Source organism: Talpa occidentalis, unplaced genomic scaffold, assembly GCF_014898055.3.
Source record: "Talpa occidentalis isolate TD23 unplaced genomic scaffold, MPIMG_talOcc4v2.1 talOcc4.12, whole genome shotgun sequence".
Classification (NCBI taxonomy): Eukaryota; Metazoa; Chordata; class Mammalia; order Eulipotyphla; family Talpidae; genus Talpa; species Talpa occidentalis.
In genome coordinates, this window is record NW_023601212.1 from 61,724,539 (window position 1) to 61,736,026 (window position 11,488).

Genomic DNA, 11,488 nt, shown 5'->3' on the forward strand with positions numbered 1-11,488 from the left:
AATGGACCCCATTCTTTGCAGTCCTTTTTAAAAAAGATTTATTTTGGGCCTCCCTTGTGGTGCAGGAGGTTGAGCGCTGTGAAGCTGCCTGTAGTCTCTGCTGTGCCGGTTCTATCCCCGCTGGCCTCGGAACAACCCACATGGTGCAGCAGACCTCTCCTGTCTCACCCGCTGCTCCCCTCAGCAGTGTATTTCATCAGTCTGCCTGTTCTTTTCCCCACTCTGTCTCTGGTGAATCCTCTCACCCTCCCGCGCATCTGGACTGTACTCTGGCTCTTGCATAAATAAAATCTTAAAAAAAATTTATTTTTATGTATTTATGCATACAAGAACTGGGATGTAGGTCAGAGGTACAGGGCTAGGGTATGAGATTTTCACCAGAGACAGAATGGGGAGCAGAACAGGTGGATCTACTTAAATACACTGTTGAGAGAAGCAGTGGACAAGACAGGAGAGATCTGCTGCGCCATGTGGGTTTGCTCCCTGGGCAGGGATCGAACTCATGTTGCAGTGGCTGGTGATAGCTTGATGGTGCTGAGACTTAACCCCTTGAGGCACCAGGAAGGTGCCCTTCTTTTCAGTCTTTTGTTAAAAACTTGGAAAGGCCTCCCCGGTGGCGCAGAGGTGAGCACTGGGTTGCGAAGCTGCCTGCAGCCTCTGCAGCGTCAGTTCGATCCCTGGCCTCCGGGTGAGGGTCCCACATGGCGCGCAGACCTCTCCTGCCGCCCGCTGCTCCCCTCAGCAGTGTATTTCGTCAGTCTGCCTGCTCTGCTCCCTGCTCTGACTCTGGTGAATTCTCTCACCCTCCCCCACTTCTGAGTGTACCCAGTGCTTGCATAAATAAATCTTTAAAAAAAAATAAAAATAAAAACTTGGAAAAAAGACCTGGAAAGTAAGTATCACATATAGTCTATACATCTCAAAGAATACAATGTAGTCAATGACTTTTTTTTTTTAAAGATTTATTTTTATTTATTTATACAAGCACTGGGTACAGTCAGAAGTACGGGAGGGCGAGAGAATTCACCAGAGCCAGAGCGGGGAGCAGAGCAGGCAGAAGGACCAAAGTGCACTGCTGAGGGGAGCAGCGGGCGGCAGGAGAGGTCTGCGCGCCATGTGGGACCCTCCTCCAGTGGCCGGGGAGCAGCTGGGGAGCTGCAGAGGCTGCGGGGCAGCTTCGCAACCCAGCGCTCAACCACTGCGCCACCGGGGAGGCCCAGTCAATGATTTTTTTAAGATTTAAAAGGATCTTGAAAAGGCAGGCAGATTAAACAAAAAATAGTCACCGTTCAAAAAATGAATTTCATAAATATACAATACAGACCCAACTTGTCCCTATTAACTGGCCTACTAGCAATAGTTCATAGTTTGACAACACTGTTTTATGAAAATTTTTACTTTAACAGAAATTTAATGCACAGACGTGGAAATTTTACAGTTCCCCTAAATTTTGTGTTTATCACACTAGCATATTCTGCTCAATTCTGGGCTTCATTAATACTAAACTAGATACAAAGAAAAACTTTCTAATTGTTCAGTTTATCATAGGTGGAAAGAGATTATGTGAAAATAAACTCATAGCCTTCCCTATTTTCAATTTGCCAAGCAACCCAGAGCTGTGAAATGTAATTTTGTTCAGGCACAAATTTGCATCCAGTGCCAAGAAATGTGTGAAAGAAAGTGCTTCTAGGAAGTACGAGACAGGTATTCTTATCTTTTTGCTGTATCCCCATCTCCAGGGTTTGTTTTCTTTTATAGAGATACAGAAACACACACGAGGAGCTACATTAACTGTTTCTTGGAGGGGGAACTCTGAAAAGAAAGCCAAATCCTAGGGTAGATGATGGAGACAGAAGGTGAAAAGATTCAAGCTCTATAATTGTGTTCAAATTATTTGGAAATTTGGAATATCTTAAGATACATTTTATGAATGTTAAAGGTTGTCTACAGTTACCCCCTGGTCAACAGATACATTCAAGCAAAAGCAAGATAAGCCTCTGTCAGAAATATTTTAAAGATAATTCTTGCTTTGGGTAAGAGGTTGACCTGGTCAACTGCTAGTGTTACATCCACCTCTGTAATTGTTATAATCAACTAGTAATTCTAAAGTTAGAGTAATAAAATATTTCTTAAGATCACATTTACTGCCATAATAGTAAAGCTAAGAAAGCCACCATATGTTGAAAGCCTCTCCTACCAAAAGCACTACAGCAAAAACATTGAAAATTGTCATTTTTAAAAACAAAGTGTAATATAAATAAATCTGGAGCTCTAATCAGAATGGTAGAAGGGCTCGGGCTGTTCTTAGAAACTGAAACATATGAATTAAGATACTATGGTAGGAAAAAACTTAACAATCATAAAAGCAGCCATCAAATCTTCTGTATTATAAATTGCTGTTCTAACGAAGTAAAGCTGTTATGTCTACTGCTCTTAACAATGATGACCAGATTGCCACAGCATACTTCTAATATTTAAAAACTTCATATTACACAACTATTTCTCTTCAAATTGATTCAGTTTAAATCCCAACCTCAACATTTAGAAGGTTGCTGTTTTTATAGCACACTTGTGGGACACGTGTATTATGACAAACATTTCCCTGGTCATTAAATATAATTCTGAGTTTTTATTTTGTCTGTGGGCTATAATATCTTCTAGTCTGTCATAATATTTAATTAACAAAGTGTGTATAAAGCTCTTAAACCAGTGCCTTAAAAGAAGAGCTTTAATAAATGATAGTATTTTCAAAACACAGATGACAAGCAAAAACCAAAGCAAAGTTTTTTAGTCAACTTTTTTTTTTTTATTTTGGCAGAAAGGAATACTGGTAGTTACGGGAGAAAAAGAAGCATTTTCTTCAAGATGCTGATTTAGTGTCATTAATTATTCTGAACTTTTCATTTATTATTCTAAACCTCCTTAGAAGGGCTGCTTCTAAGAGTTGGAATTTAAGCTTAAAATTTTAAGTGTAGGGCCTTTATGGTGGCACAAGGGGTTAAGAAGCAACCTATGAAGCTCGCCACAGCCACTGCAGCCAGCATGAGTTCAATCCCTGGCCAGGGAGCTACCCACATGGCATAGCAGACCTCTCCTGACTCGCCTGCTGCTCCCCTCAGCAGTGTTATTTCAGTGGATTGCCTGTTCTGTTCCCCACTCTGTCTCTGGTAAATTCTCTTACCCTCCACACCTCTGGCCTATACCCCAGTTCTTGTATACATAAACAAATAAATCTTAAAAAAAAGGGGAAAATTTAAGTATAGAAAATTTGTTATCCTCTCCCCATTACACTCTGGCTCAATTATTCCTTCAACATTAAAATGTCTTAAAACTGACACACCTACCCCTCTCTTTCTACTTGTCTTCTTTCCACATTTGTTATATATCTTAACTATACAATCAAAATAATTTTTTCTTTCTGGTCAGGTAACCAAGCAATCAGCACATGTAGGTTATTCTTGACTTTTTAAAATCCTTATCAAGGGTTCTCCCTGGTGCTGCAGGGGTTAAAATGTAGCACTGTGAAGCGGTCCATAGCCACTGCAGTACGAGTTCGATCCCTGGCCAGGGAGGTGATCCACATGGCACAGGAGACCTCTCCTGTCTTGCCCGCTGCTCCCCTCAGCAGTGTATTTCAGTCAATCTGCCTGTTCTGTTCCCCACTCTCTCTCTGGTGAATTCTCTCACCCCCCACACCTCTGGCCTATACCCCACTTCTTGTATGCATAAAAAAAAAAAAAAAAAAAAAAAAACCTCATCAAACAGTTCTTTCTTCAGCAGGAGAAATACTGTCACTGCCTCCAAAAATGTCAGAAGACTCTGGTTCTATAGCTGGAAGATACTTCACCTTTCTCCAGTTTGTAACCTAATTGTAGTTCTGGCTACATGAATGTACACATATTAAAACTCAGAAATGTAAACCAAAAACCCAATTTTTCTTAATCTAAAATGTTAAAACTCACATAGCAATACCCTCCTTAACCCCGTCAAAAGTCTTATTTCAAAAAATCTTGTTTCTGCTTTTAAAATAAAATTCCTCTACTGTTCCATTTTCTAAATTTCCTAATGTATTAGTATATCTCCTGTACTGTGCTTCAATTAAGATCAACAAAATTTAAAATTAACATTAAAAAAAGCTAATTAAAATACAGGTTAAGCAACAATAGTCTTATTGTCAAAAGTCTAAATTTTAGGGGCCTTCCTGGTGGCACAAGGGGTTAAGTCTCAGCACTATGAAGCTGTCAGCAGCCACTTCAGCAGGAGTTTGATCCTCAGCCAGGGAGCTGATCCATGTGGCACAGCAGACCTCTCCTGTCTTGCCCACTGCTTCCCTCAGCAGTATATTTCAGTAAATCTGTTTGTTCTGCTTCCCACTCTGTGGTGAATCCTCTCATCTCCACACCTCCCCTTCCCCCGGTACCTTTGCCTACACCCCAGCTCTTGTATGCATAAAGACTAAATTTTCATTAGAATAAAAAAAATCCTGAAGTTTTTTGAAGATTATGTGTTAAGTATAGTTTTGCTCATATTTGTCACCTTTATGAAATTTGATAATGTATAAACGATATTTAATATACTGCTCCATTAACAAAATATTTAATAAGCAACAATATCCCTCTGTAAAATATGCTGGATAAACTAGAACATCATACTTGCCCAACTGTTTAACCCATCTTAGTAAAAAAGTTTTAAGTTTTTGTTCCTTAGTGATCATTTTTTTAGTCTCCCAATTATTTTTTTTTCTCCCAATTATTTTTGATATTGTCCCTATGTATCTCCTTACTATGTTACTTTAAGGAGACTTTCAGAGCATACACTGGGCTCCACTGGGCCTTGGTACAAATAGAAAAACACACTCTTCTGGGAAGGAACAGGTACACACTCCTCCTGGTGAGGGGCTGATGCCCTGGGAGAGAGAGGAGGAGAGGCACAACTTCCCCTGGAAGGCCTAAGTCAGGGCATAAGACTGCAAACAGAATAGGGCTCTATTTCAGTCCTTGTTGCCTCCTTCAGCCAGGCATCTTTGTATAGTGCACCAACTGCAAACCATATACAGCTGTCCTGCACTTTCAGATTACTCATTTGGAAAGAGGGAGGAAGGATGATTAATTATAAACTTCTCTAGACACCCATCCTCCAACCATATAAGCATCTATCTCTTGAAGACTCAAAATATATTTGGTAGGGATCTTCCTCTTATAATCCCTGAGTTTTAACTTTTTCTTCATGGTTCTTTTTAAAATATGATCAAGACTCATGTGATATCAGATATATTAAATTCAAAAGATACAAACATTTAATGTGATCTTTACAACAATCTTGAGTTAGAGAAAGCGGTTTTACCTTATTTTGCTGATGAATAGATCTAAAAGTTGAAGTAACTTGACCCCACAATGTGACAAATCTTAGGTTTAAATTCCTAGTCTACAGCTCATTGATCCTATTTTTTAGATTCTCCTCTACCCTGATTTCTGTAGTGACTTTCATTTTCACTTATTAGTTCTTATTCCCCTTCTCTTGCCATAGATTGTCTTAGACATCCTGTTACTTTCCTCATCTCTATATACCCACTCCACTTAGCAGTTTATTATGGACATGATTGTGCCAGATATGTTGCTACAACTCTAATTTATAACTCTATTCCAGTATTGCTGTTATTTCCTATTTGATGATGATATTCCCATTCTAAGTTTTCATTACTTCTGGTCTTCATTAATTGCACTTGTCGCCTAACCCTATTCAGCTTCCCAAAGGGTGGAATACAGAAGACTACTGATGGTACAGTAGATGATTTTAAGTGGCCCATTAGAATATTTAAAATTATAGGTTTATTTTAGAGGGGGAAATAGATGCCGAGGGGGGAAATCTGTAACACTGAATAACCATTTTAGGTTTAATTAAAAGAGTTAATTTTAAATAAAATATTAACAAATGGCTTGAATATAAGGCAAAAATCACATATGTCTGAAGTCTGAAAAATGCAAGTAGGGTAGAAATCAGGCACTTAAGAGTATTCAAATCCCACTTACTAGCTAAACAATTCTGAAGTTACTTAAATATCAGTTTTCTAGTTGTAAAATGGTATTAAATAATCCACTCTACTCCCTAGGGATAATACATGATTTAAAAGAAATAATTCACAAAATGTTCATATCTCAGTACCCAGCAGAGTAAATGTTCAATGAATATTAATAATAATGATGACCAATGAATAATAATGAGTATTAAAAATTATTCTTGGTCTCCAGTTATGCCCTCACTTGTATTCAACTGGGCATTTGATCTACACTACAATTTTCCATATATGAATTTCCTGCACCAAACTTCCCTTACCTTCTTGAATACCTTTATTTTTATCTTTTTGATGTTTGTTGAATAAACCTAAAAATTAGGTTGGGATATCTGATGCAAATAAATCTCACAATGCATAGTACATAAACAAACTATATTTTGAAGTATCTGATACAAATCTAATGGGTAATACAGAAAGAAAAAACTGCCAGTATTCTTTTGCTCCACTAAGATACTTGCCTGTTGCACCTTAGTTCTGGGCTTAGTCTTTTGTGTTTCCTAATCTTATTCATACAGTAATATATAATAAATTCTAGGCATAAGCCTAGAGGATATGGCCAATTAACTACCACACAAGGTGATGAGGACATGGAAATATTCTAGGAAAGGAAAACTGACTAACACCAGAAAACAGATAAGTAAATAGAAAAGTACTAGGTAATAGCTAAGTAATACTTAATAGTGTTTTTTATATTCTATGTGCTCCACAAAAGCAAATTATATCCCATCCTCCTTTATTAGAATACCCAGCAGTACCAATAGGGGTGAGAAAGTTTCTTTACATTAATGATCTTATAGCTACATTGTGTTCAGATTCTAGGTTGATGAAAACCATATAAAGTTTTTGTCAACCAGAAAACTGTTGAACTAAGTAAGAAGAGCTGCTGATTGATCTCATTAGCCAGCAAATATGTGCACACTGAGGACCAAATACACAACTGGCATTATGTTATTCTACAGCAAAACAATGACTAGAAATATAATTGTAAAAAAGATAAGTTTACATTTTTGCCTTTCTGGAGGGGAGAGAAAAACATACAACAGAAAATTTACTACCCTCTATAGAATATTTTTGCAAACATGTTCTGACTGATGTATCAATGATATTGCTGAGAAACAAAGTATTTTTTTAAAGATTTATTTATCCGTACAAGAAGTAGGGTGTAGGCCAGAGGTGTGGGGAGTGGAGTATTCACCAGAGACAGAGTGGGGAGCAGAACAGGTGAATCTACTGAAATCCACTGCTAAGGGGCACAGCAGGGAAGACAGAAGTCTCTTGCACCATACGTGGATTAGCCACAGTGCAGTGGCTCATGATAGCTTTGTAGAGCTGAGACTTTAACCCGTGCCACCAGGGAGGCCCAAGAAACTGAAAATATTACTCAGAAAACTATCTTATTCTCAAAATTTCTAAGCAACAGTTAAAATACTGAAATAAGCTTTCATTGTGTTACCTATACTCATAGGTGACAGGTTTCATTTTACTGAAAAAATGTGAATGTAATTTAGACACACCTGATACCTTTTGGATCTCCCACACTGTGAGAGTGGGGTTCTGTACCAATTTGTGTAATATTTCATCAATGATCAATATTTGTCTTACACAAATATGGCATTAACAGCATCCAAAACATGTTACTCAATTAACTTACAAAGTGAAATGTTTATGGGACAGGAGGTAAATACTCAGGGGAGAGAAGGTTAAATAATACATTCTTTGATGAGAGGGGTGGGGTAGGGGTTAAGGAAATATCATAACTAAAATGAGCCAGAACCTGTTACTTTCAGTTATCTGCAATAAAATGATCCCAGAGATAAATACTATAGAGCATGAACAAAAAATGCAGTACATGTAGCATGTAAATATAAAAAGACATTATTATCTAAAATGTTTTTTTAAAAGGAAAAACTGTAAGTCCCCAAAGGAAATATACTCCATTCTGGAAACATTACTTACTGCTAGGAAAAGGATTTTTTTTCCTACTAACATTCTTCCATTCTTCACTACTGAGCACAGTAGTTAATCAGTCCTTTACATATTAGCCCTTTATATACATCATTGTTAATAACAAGCAAGCTTTAAGGGAGGTGCTATTATCATCATCTCCATTTTATAGATGAGAAAATATTGTATTAATAATATAAGCCAAGTCTCAAAAATTGTTTCATATCTGTGATACTGCAGAGTTAGTTTAACTCAACTGGCCTTTAATAGAAAAGGGTAAAAAATTAGCTTCTATGCTATCCCTAAAGTAGCTGGATAAAGTAGGTGTACAATCCATGTTGTACACCTTGCAACACCTTAACCTTCATATGCAACAATGTTACTACACTGAAGTCTAGGGAAAGAAAAAATGAGATTAATAGATTATTTTATTTAGTTATTATAGTTCATAAAATTCCAACTAACAAGGAGGCAAATCTGATGGCTTAGAGCACTTCCCTTTGGGTTTAGATAGTCTGGTCCTGAATCTATAAAGCACCACCAATAACAGCTATGTGACCTTGATGAATTACTTTCATCTCTGTGATTTCATTTCCTCATCTGTAAAATGGGGGAGATAATAGCACGTCCCTCAAAGGTTTGTTTAGGATTAATGGTGGAGGAATAATAGTTACATACATAAGCTGGCCACATCAAAATAGAAATTAAAGTAAAAAACCTGCATTACGAAAATTCCACTGCAGAAAAGGAGATAAATACTATTTCACAACCTCCTAAAGATAAAATTCAAATTCAATCTATTCCTAATTTTTTTTTTGGGGGGGGGGGAAATCAGTGCATTTGAGGTGAATCAGAAAAGATGCTGCAGTGCATGTGTGACACACACCTAAAAATGGCTCCAGTCGGAGCAGCATCTTAATTATCAAATAGAGAAGGCTAAATCTGCTTTTAAAAATGCTGGAAATGGGTTTGGTGGGGGCTTAAGTACCACCCTATCATTTTTATTTGCGGGAGTAAAGCTATCCAAGCAAAACAAAACTTATTTTCATCAAAACCACTTATTTTCCTGGTGCATTCCAGATGAAAATCTCAGAGCACAGCCGCCTACTGCACCCTACCCTAGCAAGGTAGGTAGGAATTTATGAATATAAAAACTGAAGATCGTCCAATGCGGAAATCCGGGTAGCTTTAGAAACGAGCAAACATCAGGCATGTCTGAAACCTCAAAAAAATCTCAAATCCAGTCAAAACAAATATACACCCCTTTAAAGGAATTAGAAGCATTCCTCTCTGGCAAAGGAAGAATCTATCAGTGTTCTTATTGGCCCCGTGCCCTTTTCTTCAAGTTCTACTGCGAGTCCTTCACGGTAATACCAATTATTAGTAATGCTATCTTAAAAAGAAGGAGCTGCAGAGAGTGGAATTCACCGCGCAGGTTAGGGGATGCAGAGGCCTAGGGAGCCAAGGCCGCCCGAACCCTCCCTCTGGAGTCGGGGGCAGCTCATCACATCCCAGGAGGAAGTAGGGTTGGTCTGATTCCCCAAGGAGTCTCTCACCGATTCCGGTTTTTAACCCAGTCTCTCCCATACAATGCTTATTGTAAATCCTATCCTCACGACACCCTGGGAAAGAGGCAGGCAGTTAAGGCCGCAGATGAGTCCTTGAGTTGTTTGGGAAACTCATCCCCCACACTAGGAAAAGGTTCCGGGCGCCCCTCCGTCTGGCTGGCTGGAAACTCCCCTAGCTAAGCAGGCAGGAGCGATCCCCGCAGGGCCAGAGACGGGGACTGGGTGGGAGAATGACCCGCGGTCCGGAACTCCCGCTGCAGACCACATGGGGCGGGTCTGACTTCGGTTTCCCGCTCCTCGCGCAGGAGAGGCCGAGACTTCCCCAGAGATGACGGTCACCAAAGAGAAAGGAAATGCGCGGCCTCAAGGCCCCGTCCATGCGGACCGTGGCGGGGTCGGGGGGGGCCGACGTTGTGGGGTCCTCCCAGGTCCCAGGTCGCCCCACACCAGCCCTCCCGGATGGGGCCCGCTTTGATCGCAGCTCCGACGCCCTCGCTTTCCTTACCGGCCAGGCTGAGTGTCAAGCTGAGTGTGTTAGCGCACGCCGGGAGTCTCTGCCGAGCTCTGATCGAGGGGCCGGGGAGGGGACTTCGGGGAAGGGGTGGCTGGGAGGGCCTCGGGTCTGGAAACCCAAGGCTGGAGATGGACAAACCGCCAAAGCACTTTCACTGCCTCCCGAGAGGGAGCAAGCGAGAAAAAGAAGCAAGATGGCGGCTAGCCAGCCCCTACGTACTACGTCAAGCGGCGGCGTACGTAAGGCAGATCCCCCGCAGCACCGCCCTCCGGCGCAGATCACGTGACGCCTCCGTGGCGGCTCAAGCCCGGCGGAAGGAGACAGCGCACCCTACTGGACGGAGGGAATTCCTGCTGTCACCCTTCCCGTGTCAGGATAAAGATTTAGCTTGAGCCGTCTCCTCTCCTGAGATGCTTCAATACCCCGATGTGCCTCAAGGAAGTGAACTCTCTTGTATATGGTGGAAGTGTGTGGGTTGATTCGACCAGCAGTTTAACAGTGTGTATCAAAATTAAAGTATGCTTAATCTTTCACCTTGATATTTTGGCAATATCTTGATATTTTACAATATCTTGATATTCACAACACCAAACTCTGTCCCTTGATAAAGATATAGGTAAATACAATATGATATATCCATATTATGGAATATTTTGAGTCCATTAAATTCAAAATATTATTTAATGACCGGGGAAATATTTATCTCTTAATATGCTAATGCCATAATTGTTACAACACACACATTTGTATTTGTTATAAAAGACCAAATATACTCTGAAATGTTAATTATGGTAAATATGTTAACAGCAGCTTTCTTAGAGTAATCAGAATTTTAGAAATATTTTTATGCCTTTCTATGATTTCCAAATTTTACAATCAGAAAAAGTTGTAATGTGTAATGAAAAATTTATTAGTTGCAAAATTATGAGAAAAAAAATCACAAATATGTATGCATATATTGTGTATATATGTATGTAAATATATATGACATTGTGTTTATTCAAGATTCAAAAAGCATTACGTATTTTATGTCTTTAGACTAAAAGAACAATATGAATACCAATTCTGCTAATTAATTGCTTTGAAGTACGTGATATTGATGTATTTTTTTGAAGATTTATTTTTTTATTTATTCAAGAACCAGGGCAAAGGCCAGATGCGTGGGAGGGTGAGAGGATTCACCAAGACAGAGCAGGGAACAGAACAGGCAGAAGGACTGAAATACACTGCTGAGGGGAGCAGCGGGAGAGACAGGAGAGGTATGCTCGCCGTGTGGGTTGCTCCGAGGCCGGCGGGGATTGAACCCTTACTGCAGAGGCTGCAGACAGCTTCATAGCGCTGCGCTCAACCACCTGCGCCACCAGGGAGGCCTTGATGTCGTTTTTTTGG

At 39.8% G+C, this 11,488-nt stretch overlaps 1 protein-coding gene across 12 annotated transcripts in view; it reads right to left on the reverse strand.

The window, feature by feature from the left end:
* The window catches only part of PRRC2C (proline rich coiled-coil 2C), an 87,288-nt gene extending 76,988 nt beyond the window's left edge, over positions 1–10,300 (reverse strand). For all 12 annotated transcript variants that reach the window (XM_037506491.2, XM_037506494.2, XM_037506492.2 and 9 more), the window contains exon 1: positions 10,091–10,300. The gene's annotated coding sequence lies outside the window, so the exon portion shown is untranslated. The remainder of the gene's footprint in view (positions 1–10,090) is intronic.
* Between the last annotated feature and the right edge of the window lie 1,188 nt (positions 10,301–11,488).